General features: G+C 34.3%; 1 pseudogene; it reads left to right on the plus strand.

Moving 5' to 3' along the window:
• Nucleotides 1-11453: 11453 nt before the first annotated feature.
• LOC131900349 (U4 spliceosomal RNA) lies at nucleotides 11454-11581 on the plus strand (annotated as a pseudogene).
• The last annotated feature ends 10683 nt before the right edge of the window (nucleotides 11582-22264 follow it).

Below are 22264 nucleotides of genomic sequence, written 5' to 3' on the forward strand. Positions count from 1 at the left end.
ACAGTTCATCTGTGCAATCAGTGAAGGCCCGTGATCAAGACTTTGTGGCTGAATAGGTGATGACTGCAACTTTGTCCTGTAATATTTGTTGCTCCATGCAAGAGAGTCTCAGCCATCATGCTTACCTGTGCTTGTCATACAATTTTAAAATTTCTCTTAATTTTTCACTGCTGCTGTCTTTGTCAGTTTCTGCTTGTGTCATTTTGTCGACATAAGATAAAAGCGTATACAGATTACTTCTTTCAGTGTAAGCTTTTGTCATTTGGGAGAGGCTATGTACTTTGCTTTCATTGATCTTCTTAATTCTCTGATAATTTTTCCAAATTATTATTTATTTTCATCATTAGGGTGGTAATAATGTCATTTTGTAATTTTCTACATTTGATTAAAGCATTTATACATCTTTCTTAAATGTATGGAAACTCTGACAATCATAACAATGCTCAGCAGGCTAATCCTGAAGGATACACTAATCCGTTTGTGTTCAGCTATGCTCATGTTATTTCCTATATTCCAGTTGGGTTGTTTCTGTTTGTTTGAGAATTCTTCTCACTATGTAGCTCTGGTGGGCCTGGAACTTACTATGTTGATCATACTTTCCTTGTGTTTGAGGACGATCCTCTTGCTACTGTGTCCCAAGTACTGAGTCTATAGGCATGAACCATCATGCCAAACTCTTAGATACAGAAAAAGAAAGAAACGTTTTAAGTGAATTATTAATAATGTTATCATATGTTTTAATGAAAATCTCATGGTAAGCTTCTAACTTTCTGATTTTGTGACAGATCTTGCTGCTAAATTTAATGCTGAACTAAATTTGCCTCCTAATTATTCTCAAATGTGAAATCATAAACAGCAGTTTCATACTGTAATGGTAGCCTTTTGAGATGTGACCTGAAGTCCTTTTCTTACTTGGGAAAATATCAGTATGTCTGGGCTTGAATTAGGAACCCTTAAAAAAGAAAATCAGTGATGGTTTTCTTTTTTCTCAAAATTTAAGGGCTATAACTATAAAAATATGTTAAACTATAAAAATAACAGTTTTAAATGAATACATACCTGTTTTCTCATTTAATTTCACGTGATTGTCTGCATAATTGAGGAAATTGGAAGCCCTCATTAATGCTTCTTGATTTAACCAAATCTTAACATTTCCCAAAAGATCCAGATGACCTTGGGCCATAGTGATTTCTTTGTTGTTGTTTGGTTTTGTTTTTATATCTCAACATTTATTTATTTATTTATTTATTTATTTATTTATTTATTTATTTAATTCATTTTACATACCAACCACAGATTTCCTTCTCATCCCTCCTCCCGCTCCCTCCCACCTTCCCTTCCTACTCCTCATCCCCTCCTCCAACAGGGTAAATTCTCCCATGGTGGTACAGCTAAGCCTGGTACATTCAGTTGAGGCAAGACCAAGCTCCTCCCTGCTTTACCAGAGGTGAGCAAGGTGTCTGGCCACAGGTAATGGGATATAGAAAGCAAGCTCATGCACCAAGGATAGATACTGATCACACTGCCAAGGGCTCTCCAAACAGACCTAGCTACACAACTATCTTCCATATGCAGAGGGTTTAGTCCAGTCCCATGCAGGTTCTACAGCTGTCGGTCTAAAGTTTTTGAGTTCCTTTGAGCTTAGTTCAGTCATTTCTGTAGATTTCCCCATCATGATATTGACCCCACTTGCTCATATAATCCCTCTTCCCTCTCTTCAATTGGAGCTTGGCCTGGTGCTTAGTTGTGGATCTCTGCATCTGCTTCCATCAGTTACTGGATGAAGGCTCTATGATAATAGTCAGGGTATTTACCAATCTGATTACCAGGGTAGGCCAGTTCAGGTACCCTCACTGCTATTGCTAGTAGTCTAATCTGGGGTCATCCTTGGGGATTCCTGGGAATTTCCCCAGCACCAGGTTTCTCCTTTACCCAATAATATCTCCCTCTATCAAAATATAGCCAGAACCTGGAAGCAACCCAGACGCCCCTCAACCGAAAAATAGATAAAGAAAATGTGGTACATATATACAATGGAGAATTACTCAGCTACAAAAATCAATGACATCATGAAATTTTCAGGCAAATGGATGGAACTAGAAAATATCATCCTGAGTAAGGTAACCCACACTTAGAAAGACAAACATGGTATGTACTCACTCATAAATGGATACTAGATATAAAGCAAAGGATAATCAGCCTACAACTCACAGCTCCAGAGAAGCTAGGAAACAAGGAGGACCCTAAATGGGATGTACGGATCACCTTGGGAAGGAGAAACAGAGGGGATCCCGATAAGTAAACTGGGGATGAGGAGCGGGGGCAATAGAGGATAGGAGATGGGAGATGAGAATATGATGATTTTATTATCTGTAGAGTACAACCCAGTTTGATACATATCATTACTCTTTCATGTGTCAAATAACCTTTGAAAAATATTTTTTTCTTTCCAAGTAGAGACCTTGCCTTATTTCTCCACATTACAAGCATACAATTAAAATCTTACTAATTAAACATGTTGGGATCACAGATTTTGAAAACAAGAATTCATGGGGCTTCATGAGCTAATAATGTACTTCTTAAAATTTTCATGACTAGAAATTCATTAGCTCTACTACCACATTAGTCAGACATATGGTTAATATTAACACATAAGAATATGTTGGAAATTTCATCTACATCCCTAATAAATTTCTCTGAGCTACATTTGTTATACTTTCAATAGCATCAAATAAATTCTTAGATTAAATATTTTAAATTGCTTTATCTTTTATTAGCTTGAACATTGAAATTGGCTTTTGTGTTATGTTTTTATAATTTTAAACAAAGAGATGAAGACAAATACAATGATGAAATGTGGTTATGGTTTCTCTTTTGTTATTTTCAGAATTAATATCTGCTAATTTGAAGCCTTTATATATTTTTCTTTCCTATGTTGACATTATGATCTTACATGACTTGTGTTTTTCTTGGCTGCTTGAAAACAGGGAGCTTACTAAAACTCCCATGTTTGATTTTGATTTTGGTTTGAAAGAGAAATGGCAGACGTAGAAATTCTGGATGTGTTAGGATAAGACATTAGATTTGTACATGACTTTAATATAGCCTTCCTAAGACATTGGTTGCATTTTAATGTGTGATAAATAAGGTAAAGAAAAAGCACTTATGGTGACTGCTGCTAATAAAAGAAGTTATTTACCTCATGAGAGAAAACTAGGCAGGTAGTTGCATAATATCTCAAGTTCTAGAAACTAGGACAGCTACATTGTCTTGTAAAGGGCTATAATAAGTTTCTTACTGAACTACCTTGAATTTCAAAGGAAAAGTGAATCATATCAGTTGTCCAATTTAATAAAATTTATTTGGATTGATTCAATTACTATGGCATTGTTCAAAAGAATCAGTGGCTGGATATATATCTACATTCTGTCTGAATATTTGATTCCTGATATCTCTTTACCAGACTTCTCCAGCTTCTCAAGAAATGTTTCAAAAGCTCATTATAGGCAAACTGAGGAGACTCTTTTAAGTCTTTATGAATTCTGTAGGTTAGAGCTTGGGGTGAGAATTACAAGGCTGATTGCCCTTCTCACATGGAAAGTTGTAATTAATTAGAAAAGACATCAGCCCCAGCTAACTTTCTGCTTAATAATGATAGGAGAAGAAATTTAGGAATAATGAAATACTTAAATAAGACTGTTTGAAGTCTTTTTCCCTTGATGGAAGTAGATTGATTGAATTAAGTTCACTGCAGATTCTTTATCTTGGTTCCTCATTGAGTTTACTTCCATGAAGTCTTATAAAATGGTGCAAGGCAGTATAGCAATGTTCTATAATTAAACATGTGGAAGAGTTACATAATGAAGCCATTCTTAATTGTAATTTATATACAGCTTTCTTTTCACTTTATGATTGGATATATCTAAGCTTAATTTTTAGTTACCAACACCAGAAAACATGACTTTGAATGCACATATTATTTTTCAAAGGAATCTAAAAACTCTGAAATTACTTCCCTGTACTTACTGATTCTCAGAACAGTATAAATTGCAAGTTTTTCAAGTGATCAGAAGCAGCGATTTCAGATGAAGAAATTCAGAGCCTTCCTAAAATGGTTGCCCAAGGACAAGAAACTGTCCTAGGTATTTGTTCTGCTGAATGATAAGCCTGTGGCTATTGAAAATCTCCAAGACAGCCCAGAAAAAGGCACATCTGTATGAGAAATTGTTCTTAGGGAAGATGAAAAGACATACTGCATTTTACAGCAATAGGAGACCATGGATTTTTAGCAGAATGGAAAATACACAGTGCCTCTGGATTCTTATAACTGACTTGAATTACTTTGAGTCTGAAAAGTTTGTAGCAACTCTGTGAAGATAAAGTTCTATTGGTGACATATATATTTTTATTTTTGAAATTAAAACGTTTCCACTCTTTCCTTTCCTCCATCTAATCCTACCTATGTACCCTATTGCTGTCATTCAAATTTTTGTTTTCTATTTCTTTAATTGTTGTTACACATACACACACACACACACACACACACACACACACACACACATACACACGCACACACACACACATTCCTAAATATAAAAATACAACCTGCTCAGTCAGTATGGTGTTAATTGTATGTATATGATTTCAGGACTGACTACTTTGTACTGCACAGCAAATTTGAGGGTCTTCCCTGAAGCAGACTACATCTCCCACTTTCAACATTTATTAGTTACCTACAACTCTCACTTTACTAAACCAACATAATTCCTAACTGCATTCTAAATATTTATCCTTATACCATAGGTAAGTATAGGCCTCACCTTATCAAAGAAATGTAACTTTGCAACATACAGAGATCATTAGAGAAAGCCACAAATGATCAAAATTCCGAGAACAGGTGGCCTTGTGGTTCTCAGCCCCAACTGATACTTATACAATACAGCATGTGCACCCAAGACTCAGGGATCATAGTGGAAGAGAGGACAGAAAGACAGTAAGAACCTGAGCAACATGAAGTATGTATGTATAGTGATATTTTATTTGTACTAAAATGTGATTTGTATGTTAATAAATAAAGTTGCCTGTGTGTCAGAGGTATTAGCAACCATAGCAAAAGCTAGGCGGTGGTGGTGCACGCCTTTAATCCCAGCATTTGGTAGGCAGAGCTAGGTAGATCTCTGTGTGTTCAAGGATACAGCCAACATTGGAGACACACGCCTTTAATCTCAATACCAACCATAGAAGACCTGGAGGTCTGTACAGATATGCAATGATGAGGCAGTCATGTGGTTGGGTTTACAACCAATGAGAAGACAGAACAGAAAGTCTGTATAAAGACAATAACACAGGAAGTAGGTCTCTTGGCTGAAGAGGCTAGCTGCAACAGACGGGTAAGGCTCTTAGCTCTGATCTCTTGGCTTTCTTCTTTGTATTGGTTCTGTGTTTCTTATTTAATAAGATGGTTGGTTACATCTACATGTATGAGATTGTGTCTTCTAAGCTGCATTCATGAAATCTCATCAACATGGCTGCCTAAACAAGACTTGAACAAAGACAATACACATGTTAATGTGGAAGGGTAAAAATCTCATGGAACTTCCAACCTAGACAAAAACTATAGGCAACTATGATGCCATATATCTTAATAACAACAAACCAGGGAATGTGTAATTTCTAGGGGAAATTTTTCAATAATTTTTTTCCACTGGAATTAAACTCAAGTCCTTGGGGATCCAAGAGAAGCATTAGATTCAATAGTGAACTCTGAATGAGTGTGGTAAGCGTCAGGATACCCATGTGTAGTTTTAACAACTTCAAGACATTATTTATTAGATCACCTTTTCTCTGAATGGAGCATACTGAAACATGTTGATTTCAGCAGAAACAGCTAAGGCACTTACACAGAACTATTCTCCCTTTGATCTTAGTCAAAGTCCCAGAGATGAATGCAGAATTACAGGACTTTTCTCATGTCCATTTTAAAGTTATACAAGTAAGAGAAAAGTAAAGTTTGGTTTTAAAGTTTCCTATTTATATGTGGTCAAGTAATAAGAGTACATTTTTGTTTTGTTTTTGTTACTGCTCTTTTTGATAAGTGGTCTCATTGTGTAGCCTTGTCTGGCCTAGAATTCCTGTGTAGCTCAGATTACCTTATAACTTTTAGTGATCCTTCTGCCTTGACTTCCAAATGTTGGGATAACATGCATGTGTCATAATTTTTAGAGTACATTTTCATTTACATTAAGCATCTTAAAGTGAATCTAAATGACTGTCTGGGTAAAATAAAGCAATGAAGAAATAGAAAGGAAATGTTGAAATATCTGAGGGGTTTAAATCACAGGCTGAGGACAGGAGGTTCTGTCACATAGATGCACAATGAGAGATTATGTACCTTTAATTTAGGAATTGGAAACCTTTTCCAAGCAGTAAACATTTTAAGAATTTGTTGGAATCTCTGTCCTTACTACTCTGCTTTCTCTTTATATTGTAGCATAGAAATAGCCACAGATAACGCAGAAACAAGTGGATGTGATTATGTTTGAGTAAGACTTTGCTTATAAAAAGTCTGTAATGAGATTTGATCCAGGGTGTAACTGACTCACTTTGGGTATAAAACTAATAATCTGCAGTAAATAAGCAAGGATATATTCAGCATGCAACCCAATTTTACTTGAGAGACTCAGCCATTTTTACCCCCCTCGACTTCATTTGCCTCCATGCTTCATAGCTGAATGGAAACTTTAGATAGTTGCCTAGAATGTTCAGCTATACTGGGTATGTGTGGGGTTGGATCGCTTTGGATATTTTCCTGGAGTGGCCTAATTTAATGAAGGTTTAAAGATACACTGAGTATCTCTACTACAAAAGCAACCTTATCCTTTGTGAGTGAGTTAGAGTAGCATGTTATTCCAAAAATCAAGTAAGCCTCGGGGATGCTCAGGAGGTTTTATAAGAACTCCTGAGTGTTTCTATTTCAACTTGATTTATGCTCAGTTGTCTATTCTGAGTCATGACATCTTGAGACAGGGATTTCAGTTCTAAAACACAAGACTCGATTACTTAAGCTTTAAGTGGTTTGTGTTTCAGTTTCTCACCTCTAAATGTGTATAGTTATATTGACATCAGAAGATGTTTGTGAGCATTAACATGAGGCTTTTGTGAGTTGCATAAAACTTAATATTTGGAAATACATATATGGGATATTTACATTATTATTATCTAAAGGTATCCTATAATGCACAAATCAATATTACATACTATATATTATGGGATTGCAATATATTAAATATTCATATGATAATATATTTCATGTCATTTTTAAGCTTATATGAATTAATTTTTTCATGTATATAAACTCATGTGAAGGAGTTAGTGCAGAGAGGTCTTTTCTAAGATATATTTTACTGCATTGTATTTGTGTGCATGTATCTTTGTTTATATGTCTATGTATTTGTGAATACATATGTGCTTATGTGTGGTAGGCCAAGTGAGGGGGTGAGATCTCTTGGTGCTGAAGTTATAAGCATTTGTGAACTACGTAATATGGGTGCTGGAATCTGAGGTACAATTTTCAAAATTAAACAGCAAATTCCCTTGACCACTGAACTGCCTCACTCTCTTAGAGATCTGTGTTATTCTGTTTCTGTTTATTGTCTTTAAAATTAGCAATGAATTTTAAAATAAACTACTAGGATATTAATTAAACTACTAGGTAATAATGTTACTCTATACTTCTGAAGCAGTGGGTCAAATTAATGTGCAACTGGGCGGTACAGCTATAGTCCAGGGCTGATCATATGAGAGGTATGTATCTGTGATCTTTAAGACTGAAGTAAGTTTTCCAGATCAAAAGTATTTCTTTAATTTTCCTGCAATTTTTCACCTCAAGAGAAAACAGTACGTGTAATTCCCACAGAGAGAGAATAAGAAATCTTTTTTAAAAAATCTTTTTATACTTTGCCTGTGGATATATTTTTGCCGGTGCTATTGCACTGTATCCTTTGCTGTAATAAATCTTGGCCAGGAAGATAAGTTTATGTTGTGTCATATAAAACTTTCCAGCAAATCATTAAATTTGTGCTTGGGTGTAGAACTCATAAAAATGTGAATTCTATCTATGTATCTATGTATGCATGTATGTATGTATGTATGTATGTATCTATCTATCTTTTACTAGATATACATCTGTTATCTATCATCTGCCTATTTATCTATTATTTATATAATGATAGACCCAGAATATGGAAATATGGACTTTGCAATTACTAGCAAAATGAGGGTATAAGGATCAAAATAATAAGCAAAAATAATTCTTTACACTCTGTGAAAACCATTTGCAAAAAGTTTAGATACAAGATAAGTATTATGTCATGATCAGAACCCCTGAAAATACATAGCTACAAAAGCATAGCAAATTCTGAAAACTGTATTTATTACACTGAGAGAAAAAAAAAGGGGGGAAGGGAACAAGATGGTTGAAGTTAGATCCAGAGAGTGCGAAAACAACAGAGGAAGTGAGATTGGTTGTGACAACACATAGTAAAGAAAAAGTTTAGTGACTGCATGGTTTTTCATGAGGATTAAAGTGCAGAATAAATACAAGTCATAGAACCAAAGACAAGAAAAGCAGCCATTTCTATATTCCCAGATGAATATAGAAAACTGGAAACGATCAGTTTTTCTGCATGAGGTAGACGGCATGATCTTAGTGGATACCTGAGAAAGGATCTTGTCTTAGGACTCTTGTCATTTTCTTCATTAAGACAAATGTTCTGCAAACTTTAAAGTGAATGGCATACATAAGAGAAAGGGTATTCTTAATTTTAGAGGGAAAATTGACATAAGAGAACCCATAAATAGAATCGCTACAAACATTAGCTATGAGGAAATGTACATAAGAGTAATATTACAAAAAGTTTGCATGTTGCTACACAGAAAACAGTGTCAATGTGTGTCCTGCTGATGACCAGGGCACTTCTTCAAGAAACACTTTATCAAATCTTGTCTGGAGAAACGTGTGTATTTTTCTCAACTTTGATTTTTCTCAAGCGACTGGGAATTTTTTGTTCCTGTTCTATTGTTGATACAATCTTGGTTATTCCCATCAGCTTACTTTATTCACTTATTTATTCACTCACTTCTATATACTGTTCTAAACCCTGAGAATATTGTAGCACATAAGGTGTACTAAGAGTTCTTCCTTATAGAAAATACTTTCCATTGAAGGATAAAAAGAAAGTAGGTGACAAAGAAATTCATATACAATTTCATATTGTACTAAGTATCATAAGACAAAAATAAGGAAATATCAAAAGAGGGATATTGATTTAATAAAATACTTTAAGTATGTGGAACTGAGAAGTTTGTTTTTTTTTTTTTTTGATAAGATAGAATTTGAGATACTAAAGATAATGACTTAGAAAGATTATGAGGAAATAATTTGATTTGGGAGAATAAATTTGATGTTAGTTCCTGGACAACATTTCTTTTGGTCAAGTATGATTTTGACTTCTATTGGCTTCATGTCTCAATCATGATTAATCTGGGATTATCAACTTGACTGGGTTTAGAAAGATAGTAAGGTATTACTTCAGACTCCTTCTGTAAGAAAGCCTTCAGAGGAGACTGATTGTTTTGGTTTCCAACCTGCACCAGAAGACTCAACCTCAATGTAGGTTAGTACCATCTGTTCTAGTTTGCCTTTCTGTTGCTGTTATAAAGCAGCCTGATCAAAAGCAACTTGGGCAGGAAGGAGTTTATTTTATCTTACACTTCCTGTTTGTAATCCATTATTGAAGAAAGTCAGGGCAGGAATTCAAGGCTGGAACCTGGAACAGAAACTCTGAAGGAACATCACTGGCATTTTTGCTCTCTTATTCATGCTCAACCTTCTAACAAAACCCAGAACCCCCATTCCTAACCCCACAGTGAATTAGGTCCTCCCACAAAAATCATCTGTCAAGGTAAAGTTCACAGGACAATCTGATGAAGGCAATTCTTGAGTTAAAGTTCCCTCTTTCCAGGTGACTCTAAGTTATAACAAGTTGCCATTAAAGAGCAATCAGCACAAGATCCAATCATTTGAGAATCTAAATGAAAGATGCAGAACAACGGGGGCACTCTATTTTTCTTTTATGTCTCCCTTTCTATTTCTGCATGGCATGTGATTTCTGCTCTTGCAGTTGCCCTTAAATATCAGATTCCTCCTGCTTCAGACTTCGGTATTCAGCATCTGATATTTCTATAAGCAATCCCCTGGGGCCTCTAGGACCTTTGACCACTGAGGTCTGCATCATTGTTCTCCCAGATTCTGATGATTACAGCTTCTTAGACTAGCTGTGCTATTAATGGTTGCCATGATACTTTTTAGACTCTGATTGTGTTAATCCAGTAAATCCCCTTGTCTATGTTTATGTCCTTACTACTCTTTCAGTGATTATTTCCTTGTGAATAACTACCATTTAGTCTCAATACTCTCTCTGAACCATTCTCATCCTTTGCAATTTGCAATCTGAAGTATGATGCTAAAGTCCAAAAATGAGATGTTTTTCCCTTTTCTGTACTAACATCATGATTTCTGTGCAGCTCTACCATGTAAACACAAAGATATTAAAGTCAAAGCTCATGGAGAAAGGTTCTGTATGTTCAGTTATAACTTGGACTCTTGACACAGACAATACTCCAGTCTTCACCTACAACTACTTAGACACATCTTTGGATCTCCCATGTGAAGCTGGAGATGAACATACTGCAGGAAAATTACAGAAAAGTTGTGCAAAGGGCATATATAAATGTATATATATATATATATATATATATATATATATATATATATATATATATATATATATATATGGGCTTAAAATATTCAAGCATATTCATCAGCTGTGTTTCTTTTCCTTTAAAATAAGGCCTCTGTAAACTATCACTAGTTTATTTTTTTAAACATTTTGTATGGAATATTCATTGTTGTACTTACTAATACTATACAGTTTTACAAATATTAACAGTCCATCTTCCTTTGAATACCAAGATGATTTTCAAGGAACATTCAAATCACTTGCTGCTGATTTGATCACACTAAATCCATGTGTTTATGCAAGTCAAAAAAGTTAAACTGAAACTTTGAAAAAGATACAAAACAATTTTGATACAGGGTTTCCCTATGTAACCTAGGCTGTCCTTGAACTCATTATTGTTTTATCTCAATTACTTGAGTGCTGCAGAGATTACATGTATATGATTATACTGAGGAAAAAATCAGGCAGAATTATGGTAGACATAAGTGTTTAAAGTTAGATGCTGTATAGTTTATTTTTCCAAATGTTATATATCACTAATAGCAGTAATAAATTACGTGACAAAAGATGACCATCTTAAATGCCATTCACATTTTTTTTTTCTGATTCCATTGATTTTACAGCAAGTTTTTCTTTTGGACCAACTTTTAATGTATCTTTGTTCAAAGGCAATATCACAGTTCATGAAGTTTATCTGAGGCACAATTATTGCTGATTGAAAATTTTAGAGTAATGACTTTTCCTATGTAATGTTAATTATTTTCTAAAATATGATTATGCATTTTGATTTAGGAATTTTAATGAATATTTGAAAGGTATATGTGACTTGGATGTTCATTAGCCATCTAGATCCCAAGGTCTTGTTCAGAAGTCTAAAAAACTGAAGAAACATTTGAAAGGCACCAGCCTGGGAGACAGTCCGTGTGAGCTCTGTCTTCTAGGATCTGTTTTACCTATTCTTCCCCACTAAATTTTCCTAGGTTTCCATTTTCGCAGCTTACAAATGAAGAAAACAATACCTGCCTTATACTCTTCATGGAATTGGATTTTCAGAGACAGCTACAATTGCAAATACTCTAGCCCTTTGACAGGACATTTGTTTCAATTTGGGGCTCACAAAGTCCAGTTTCCTCATGTGGACATTGCATAACTAAGGTCTTAGGGAACTAGAAGCTCCAGTTTTGTGTTTCTTGTTTTCTGTGCTATTACAGTTCTCTCTACATGTATGGCTTTTAGATTTCAAACCATGAGAGGTAAGTGAACAGCCATCCACACCACATAGTTAACCTGTATTTTGTCACTTCTTTTGCAGTTTTCACAGTCTGAAGTGATGCTGGAGGAATCAGACTTAGAAAGCAATTTGAGAGTTGGAGAAATCAATCCCTTGTTATCAGTTGTATGAAAAGAAATCCTGACAGGATTCATCACGGCCTCCTATCCTGTCCTTTGTTGAGGAAGAGAATAGGTGGAAGAAAACTGGGTAGGGGATTATTGGCAAAGATACACAAAGGGCAGGAAAAGTGGCCAGTTGCTCACTGTTAGGATTTACAACACTGAGAAAAACAACACAGTAGTGTATCTCAGTGACACATTGAATCTGCAGTGTGTGTGTGTGTGTGGGGGGTTACCAAACAAAGAAGGCAAAGCTCCTAACCAGAGTTAAGGGAAGCAAGTTTGAAAAACCAACAAGCATGTTCAAAGAGGCAATGTTGATAATAAGACTGTCTAAGAAGAAATTTGACACTGAGTTTTTTATCTGACAATGTATTTTAGAAGCTTAGCTTTACATAAAGATAGCACTGATTCTAACAAATTGTTGTCAGTTTCAGTGACCATAAGACTTCACAAGCATCTATAGCTGCAAGATAACCAAATAACTGTGATTGATAGAGTGAGATGAAGGATGATAGTCAAAAGTAGAAAACTAATGAACTCGAGTGTATCCTGAAAAGAAATATTAAGGGTTGTTAAAGTCCAGTCTTAGAAAATGAGATCTGACTAGTAACTCAGGGAAATTGAGTTGGTATTAAATGGAGGTAAGAAGAAATTTTTGATTTCAACAAGTTAGCCTGAATAACAGAAGTGTTTGGTTTGGGGATACAATTAAGGAGGAGAATTCAAATTATATTTGCTGAGACATGCTTTGTATCCTAATATGTGGTTTATTTTGGAAAATTCCCATAGGCTTCTGAGAAGATGTATTTTTTAGTGTTTGGGTGGAATGTTTTATAGATATCTTTTGGGCTCATTTGATTTATGATGTTGTTTAACTCCAGCATTTCTCTGATTAATTTTTTTCTGGATGATTTGTCTATTGGTGAAAGTACTGTGTTGTTGATCAATGCTTTTAAGTCTAATAATGTTTCTTTTACGAAACTGAGCATTCCTGTGTTTACTGTATATATGTTTCAGATTGTAATATATCACTGGAAGAATGTTCCTCTAATAAGTATAAAATATCCATCATTATTTTGGCTAAATGCAATAGTATTAAAATTATTCCTAATATCTTATTATTATACCCATAGATTAATGAGTGCATCTCAGCCTTCATCAAAGAAACTATTTGCAGTAGATGGTGATTAACAGAAAACTACAAGTGTTCAAGGTGCAGAGAGTAAGAGATGGAGAATGTTCAGCTCTAAATATAACATACATACAGCAATCTCCTCCCAAGGAGTTATGGAAGAGAGGTCAGAATGAGTATAAGAGCAAGAGGTAGCCGACTACAAAGTTTTCTTGACACAACAGGGCATTTGCAAATGTGACCTCTCAGTGATTGTGACACCATGCAAAAGAGCTGTACAAGTTCAAGGCAGGCCAGTTAATCAGCTAATGGAGTAGACAGGGGAGGAGATCACTGTTGGGAATCAAAAGAGAGTCACTTTTCCTTAAAGGTGTATCTCCTGGAAAGTAACCATTCTTCAGTGGAACAATGCATATTCAAGATGATATGAGCAACACAAGTTGGACTTGATAGTTTAAAAAAATAAACACAATACAAATTTGGGTGCTCAGAGAAGGGGGTGAATCTGGGAGGAGTTGTGGGGCTGTGAGTAAAGTCAAAACACATCGTACAAAATTCTTAAAGAACTAATAAAAAGTGTCACAGTCATATGCCCTTGAACTTTTCAAAAATAAGCAAAGTTATGATTCACTTGGAAATACTTTTTGTCTTTGAGAACAAACCCAAACTTTAGCAAGATGACTAAGTTAAACATAAACAGGAAGTTGTCTTTGACATGTTGGACAGTAGCTATCTCAGAAATTCTGTATTTCAAAAAAAATCCCATTGTTTTCTTATCTCAATAAAAGACAAAGACAGTGATTCATTAGGTTTTAAGGATCAAAAATCCAACATTCATCCTTCCTGTCTTTTGCTGCATGAATCATTCGGGTTCAAATATTTTGTTCTTTGTAATAATGGTTGTTTACCTTGCAGTAAGCAGAAGATCTGCTTCAATGTTTTTTCATTGATTTTGACTCTCAACTCACCTTGCACTTGTATTGAGAAATGAATTACAGTACTTATTCTGCACCAAAATGGACAGTGATAGCAATCTGATTTATTTGCATAAGTCTGTTTCCATAGACAAAACAAATAGAACCAGGGCTGGAAGGAAATATGGATGCTATCAATTCACTCTAGCCACACTTTGTAACTATTCAAAACATGGTTGAATTTATAACCATTTTCCATCTTTCTGGGAATAATTTCTGATCCCCTTTTGTTATCTGTGCCCAAAGTTTGTTAGCAAATTCACCAATTATGTACGTATATAAAAGGTATAAATGAAATGTTTTATCTACACTATGGCAGTATTGTTTAAGCAAATGAGAACAAATACTAACAAATACTAAACTACCATTTTTGAAGATTATTTTAGAATTGGTAATTCTGAACAGAATGATTGTAGTTGGCTTCAGGTTATAATGATGTAACAGCTACTTTAAATTCTTGTCCTAAGTTGTTATGACAGAATGATCATTACTGCACAATATGATCTGGAATTAAGAACACTGTAAGCAAAAAGTAAGCAAAACTAAGCAAAAAATATGGTCAGGAATTGGGCCATAATGGTAGGTTATTAAGAAGAGAAGTTAGAAAACAGGGAGAAGTAATCAGAATGTGAGCATATTAAAGGCTCATCCTCAAGTTGAAGCCAATACGAGTCCAGAATGTAAGTTTGGAAGGGACAGAACAATTATGACAGATTGTGAGTATAGAGACCAAGGTTTCAAAGTTGCTGATAGTAGCGGTAGTGGTAAGTTACTTGTTCTATCCTAGTTATATAATCTGGAATGCTGCAACATACTTAACTGACTTTCTTGGGGGCAAAACTAAAGTACAATCTAAAGTGGTAGAGTTCGTGACTTCTAATCACAAATTCTGCTGAAATACAAGATCTTATATGGTTTGACATTGCTTTCTAGACCTAACCAAGACTATGCTATGTCTATGCTATCATAAACAGTGGTTTATCTAACTATCTGGATTTTCATATTATGTAATGTATGCATTTGAATGGTATCTTGATTTATAATCAGCAAATCAAATACAATTTGGTATATCAAAATCATAGAAATGGAAAATTCTTCAATCCCAAAACAGAAAGATGATACTTAGGCCATTTCTAAATTGACACTAAAATGTAGAAAGGAATGTGGAGTCAGTTAATCAATGGGTTAGAGATTTTGACCTAAAAAGAACATATTGCCAACTGGAGTGTAAAACAGTGCCCCTCACAGAAATTTAAACTTTGATGCTTTTGTTTACTCATTTTAAATTTTGTGTATACATGTGTGTGCCTGTGTGTGTTTATGTGCACAATGTGCATGTAGGTACCTATGGAAGCCAGACATGGTAGATTCTTTGGAGCTGGATTTTTATACAGTTGTGAGCTGCATCATATAGATGCTGGGAACCAAACCTGAGTCTTCAGTGATGGCAATGTGTACTCTTAAACACTGGGCTATCTCTTCAGCCCTGGTGTTTCTATTTAGAAAGCAATGTTTGTGGGTTACTTTCAAAAGCATGATTAGAATGTTCATGATACGCTGGGGAGTGGTGGTGCATGCCTTTAATCCCAGCACTGGGGAGGCAGAGGCAGGCGGATCTCTCTGAGTTCGAGGCCAGCCTGGGCTACCAAGTGAGTTCCAGGAAAGGCACAAAGCTACACAGAGAAACCTTGTCTCCAAAAAAACAAACAAAACAAAACAAAACAAAACAGAATGTTCATGATGCTTGAATTTCTAAGAGTTTTACAGAAGTATATCTTTTGTCAGAAGAATGCTGTTATGTACAGAAATGAAAGATGAAGTATTTACTTTCTATTGAGGAATAAATATTTTATTACCATAACATTTAAGAAAAGGAAGATCAGATTCTTGTTTTGCAAAAAGTGCAGGAAAAAAGTATAATAATTTTGAAAAGCTTGGTATCACTTGCATATGTCATTTTCAGTCTTGGTCTTTTCCTTTATTTATTACTGAATGTGTCTTGTCTGGTGAGACAGCTTATTATACTGTAAAATCCTCTCCAATCAGGTCGTCTATGTGTTATTTCTATGTGCTCTGGTTTGTAACTTTTCGTAAGTGAATTGACTGTCTATAGATTCACTTATAGATGCTCTTGTATTTAATAGCAACAAAAAGTCTGTCAATTTGTGTGTCAAATGAAGATAAAAGTAAATGATATTGTTCTGCAAATTTAAATTGTGGTATGTTTGCTATTCAGTTGTTATGTGTTTAAAGTGAAGAGTTCTCCCCAGTTATGCTGTTAATATAGCAACTGTTTGTTGAAAGACAGACATTAATTAGTAGTACAAGATCTCATGTAAGTTTATATACAATCCACATATCATAGATAAATAAATTAACATAACAATGCAAAATATTGGCCAAACAACTTTGACAACTGTTTTGTTTTTTAACGTGTTTTTAGTTGAATAAGAATATATAAGTTTGTTTTGTTTTGAAACACTCTCTTACAGCTCAGGATAGCCTCAAGCTCACTGTATAGCTGAGGCTGAACTTGAACTCTAATTTTATGATGCATCATTTTCTCTTTATCCATTCATCTGTTGGTGGACATCAGGCTAGTCTGATATCTTGGCTACTGTGAATGATGTTGCAATCATCATTGATGTGCAATTATCTCTGTGCTTGTTGACTTAGAATCTTTCAAGCATATACTCAAAAGTGGTTTGATCTTATGGAAATTCTATTTTTAGTTGTTTGGTGTACTCTCATGCTGATTTTAATAGTGGCTGTAAAAATGTTTCTGTTTCTATGAATGCTTGCTGTTATTTGCTATTTTCTTGGTGATAACCATTCTGATTGGTGTAAAATGGAATCCTAATGTAATTTTGACCCGCATATTAGTGGTGACTAAAGATATCATCATTTTCATATGTTCATTGATTATTTTGGCTTCATTTGAGAACTATTTACTTTGTTTCTTTGTCTGGTAAATGATGGAATTATTTATATAGTATTTTACTATAGATACATAAAATTATAAGTCACATGGAAATAGAAGAATTGTGTCAGGGAACAAAGGGTACCAAAAGAAAGGTGAGAGATGAGAAAGGGGAGGTAGAGGCATCAAAGAGGAATGTGTTCAAAATATACTAGGTGTACATACAGGAAATACTTCTTCTTTTTGTAACCTAGTTATCACATACTAGGAACACACAGCAATGGAAAAACATAATCTGCATATAAAACTAGACCGTATTATGATTTTCTATTACCTTTTGTATTATGGTAGAATTCTCTAGATAGATAGACAGGATAAGCTGTTTGGTTCGGTCTATCTATCTGTCTGTCTGTCTGTCTGTCTGTCTGTCTGTCTGTCTATCCATCCATCCATATATTTATCTATCCACATATTCATCTATCTATCTATCTATCTATCTATCTATCTATCTATCTATCTATCTATCTATCTATCTATGTACATAAAGATGTAGTTTTTCTTTAAACAATTAGCTCACATAATTACAAAGGTACAAATAAAAAATTCCGGGGATGAAAGGAGATGACCAAACATGTTTTAATATTAATCTACAAGTGGTCTAATATAAGTGTTAATTTTATTTTCAGAACTTACTTTTCTAGGAAAGGAGGATGGTTGTGCCAGTGAGATGGTTGAGGGTGCCTGTTGGCAAGCTTGATGACTTGACTTGGATCTCAAGAGCCTGCATGATATAGGAAGATAATCAAATTCCTAGGAATTCCTCTGGCTGCCACACGTGTGCTGTGGCACAAGTATGTATACACATATACAAGCTCACACAGAGTCACTAAATATATGTAATTTAAATATTAAAAAATAATTCATTGTTATATTAAAAATTCAGCTTTTGTTTTATTAAGTTCTCCAATTTAATGTAAGACCCATGTATGATATGGGCATTAACTTGGTTTAATCCAATGTCAGTGATCTCAATTTTAACCCCAGAAAAGCAACAGAAAACAAAATCATCTCTGAAGAAATATGTAGAATTATTACTAACCAAGTATTTAATACCATGATTTATAAATGTTTACATATAAAATTTTCTATCATATCTACTTTACTTCAAAATCCTAATGTTTTTCATACTTAAATATGTGAGTTTTCTCCCTAAATAACAGGAACCAATGATTTATAGAACTTTCTAGACTTGAAGGAATACATAGATGGTAACTATTGAAGCCTCCTTTAGGAAATAGTATAAAATCTCAAATTATGGCAATGGTTTATTGCTACATTTAACAAAATATTTTCAGATACTTTAAGTGTTCCATGCCAATGCCAGCATCCTGCTTTATACCCAGCATATAATAGAAAGTATGTACAAACATGGTACCTTGTCTCACAAAGTTACATTTTGATTAATTGGAGTTAATGGATATTAATCATATAAACAAATATAAGGATATTACTGAAATGAATGCTAAGAAGTATGCATTCTTGCTTTGGAATCATTTGAATTCAAAATGATATTTGAATGACAGAGCATCAATCATTAGAAGTCAGCTGACAAACAGTTTGGGGAAGCATGCCTTTGCAACTCCATATTAGAAAAGAGCATGGTGAATAAAATTCTCAAATTATGCTTAGGAATAGGAAAGTATAATTTAACTGATAATGTATCTATGCATAGGAATTGGATCCTTCAAAGTTTTCATGTGCTTATTAGAAATTTTGTCTTAACCTAATAGTTAAAAGATCAGGCAAAATATTTTTCATATCACATACTTAAAACATTTAAAAAATACATATTTATTCAATTTAATGTATATATCTAATCATTATATTTACCACCAACCTCCTTTATGATGCCTCTCCTACTTCCTATGCATCCTTTCTTCTTCCCAACATGTCCCATTCCTACTGTAATGACATTTTTTTAGTGACTAAGTTTAATTGGTTGCTAACATGTATATGAGTATGGAACTATTTATTGTAGCGAGTGGCTACACCACTGAGACAAATGCCTCTCCTCCTCTAGCAGCCATTAACTCCCAACAGCTCTGCAGCTATCAGTGGAACCTCTGCCCTGTCCATGCTAGAATGTAGAAGGGCTCTCTCTTGTCAGGTCTTGTGTAGGTAAACACAGCTACCATGAGTTCATGAATCCAATGGCCATGCCATGTCATGTCCAAAATAAATTGCTTCAAAGAACCCTTCCCCAATCATTGGCTCTCACATTTTATTCACCAATTCTTACACAGTGTTCGCTGAGTCTTAGGTAGGGGGATGTAATTTAGATGCCCAATTTATGGCAGAGGAGCCAATAGTCACCTATTCTTATCACTATGATCTGATATGAATCTCTTCATTAACTACCACTCACTGCAGAAAGAAACCTCTCTGACCAAGGATGATGGTATCACCAATATATGGATATAAATATAAATATACAGAAGTCACCATGTCTATTTAGCAAAACAGCAGGAAGACCTATTATCTCTTTTTCCATGGACTTTTGACCAGGTATACAATATCAGGCATGAATTGTACTCTGTGAAGCAGGCATCAAATTCAAATGGTAAGTGGCTGGTTACCTCCACAAGAGTCATGCCACTGTCACACAAATGGACACAGGTTACTACTGTAGTGTTCAGGGTGTACCACAGGGTAAGACTACTAATGATAGTTCTGTGACTAGCAATTTATAGAAAATAAATATTAGGGAGCACATTTCCAGCTCAATTCCAACTTGATTTCTCTATAGTACTAAAGTTTTTTTTTTTTTAAGTTAGAGGCAGGTGTTCTCAGGTTTCCTATAAAATAGTTTATTTTGAGTGTAAAGAAGCATGTGTGTTTCTTGTGTTTTTTTTCCCCACTGTTGTCTTATTTTATTCTGGTTTGTTTTTTGTTTGTTTTACTGTTTGTTTTCTAAGGAAAGAAAGAAAGAAAGGAAGGAAGTTTGTATATTTGGGTGGGGAGGAGAGGTCAGAAGATCTGGAAAGAGTTTGGGGAGGATAAACTGTGACCAGAATATATTATATGAAAAAAAAATTATAGTAAAATAAAAGAAGACGTTAGAGGATGAGCAGAATAGATGTAAGTTAAGATTAATTATTCAAATATTATTTCTAAGAGCAAGAGAAAATGGGGACTTAGACATTGGAGGTAATGGTAGAGATGTCAAGAAGTAGGTGATCTGCAGAGATGATTGAGTTCGCTGATAGTCTTGATGAGAGACATGGATAGAGTTCATTGCACTACATAGGCTTTGGAGTTCAAAGAGGAAACTTCCTAGGGACACATATAATTTGGGGTTATTTTCACTTACAATGTCATCAGTTTTTGTTGTCTTTATTTTCCCAAAACAAAAGCAGAAAAAACAAGGCATATGTGAATCGGTTGGTGCAGAGTTGCACAGCCAAAGGGAAGATTCAGTACTGAAACTCTATCAGGCGTATTCAATAGTTTAATAATGCAACATGACATTTCCATCTAAAAGTTCAGGCTTGAGAACCACCCAATATAGTAACAAAATTCTTTTCAAAAACCTTCACAACATTTTACATTTACAATAATCACAGCATTTACAAACCTACACAAAATTTACATTTCTTGTTGGGTTGCATTCAGAATAATCCTTTGCCCCAGGCAGCTATATGGGAATACATGAATCGGAGGTTAGACACAACTACCATGTCATTTTAATCCACAAAATGGAGTTAAACACATCCATTATATTTCTTCCCTTTACGAATGTGGGTATTACTGCAGGCATAGTCAAAGATTAAATGATATTTTCACTAGGAATGAAGTATAAAATTTATAATAGCAGTGTGCTTATTTTTCATCAAGTAATACCATAATACTGAACTATATATTGGGAAGTAACATGAATAAAAACTTTGGGTTCTTTTTATTGTTTTATAATCATGTCACTAACTTTGAAATTAGTCAGTCTAAATGGAAACATAAGTCATTTCACATATTCCGACATAAATTAACCCCAGGGGAGATCTCTTCAAACATAATTTTTCAGGTTTCTCTGAACTGATTCTGACAATTTTTCACAGGAGACAAATGACTAGGGCATAATCTACGGGTGGGAGAATTGTTTAATTATATTCCCATATGCTCAATATCTTGATTTATACAGTTCCTCTAAAGATAAAAGTACTTGTTTTCTCCTGAACTTCATAATGCAATGAGGTTCTAAATTCTATCCTTTCAGTAGCTATAAATGTATTGGCTATTTGATGAGTAGTAAATATTGTGGTAGCTATTGAATGTAATTATAAAATTAAATCATATATGTATCCTGGGCACTTAGTTTCTTTATACATACTGAGGAAAGATCACTATGCCAATTAGTAAAGAAAATATCAGTGGGTTGTTCTTCATCAGACCTGAATAAAATTCTAGTCCAATAAATTGAACATTAATGGAATAGTGGGTAGTTGTCACTTATATTTTAGTTGTATGTATAGAAATCATGTAAAATACTCATTCTATGCTATTTTTCAGTCTTAGGACACATTTGAATATAAAAATGTATAAACTTATTGTCGTTATATACTTGCCATATTTCAACTGAAAACTATATAATTAAGGAAAAACGATATGGAATTTATAAGCCTCTTTAATTTTTTTGTGTTTCATTCTCCATGAAAGCATGTCCTTTTGAATAGTTAATATACAAAAGTAATTTGCATATTTACTCAGCATACTAAATTTATTGGTATAAGGAGCAATGAGCCATAAACGTAAAATAATTGAATAAAGGATTGTTCTTGGAGAGTTTAGAGATGAATTCTAAATCATTAAAAAATAAAGAGGCAATGCCCTGTGAATCCTGCCCTGGGTTGTGCAGAAAAGGTTAGCTGAAAGACCATGGATGAAATTTCTTCTGAAAATCTCTTAAACAGTATCCCAGATTTTTCCTTGTTGTCCCTGAAATTTTTATTCAATCTTCTCTACTCTGAGTGATTAAAATGATTGGGGAAAT

The sequence above is a fragment of the Peromyscus eremicus genome, chromosome X (assembly GCF_949786415.1).
Source record: "Peromyscus eremicus chromosome X, PerEre_H2_v1, whole genome shotgun sequence".
NCBI classification, from domain to species: Eukaryota; Metazoa; Chordata; class Mammalia; order Rodentia; family Cricetidae; genus Peromyscus; species Peromyscus eremicus.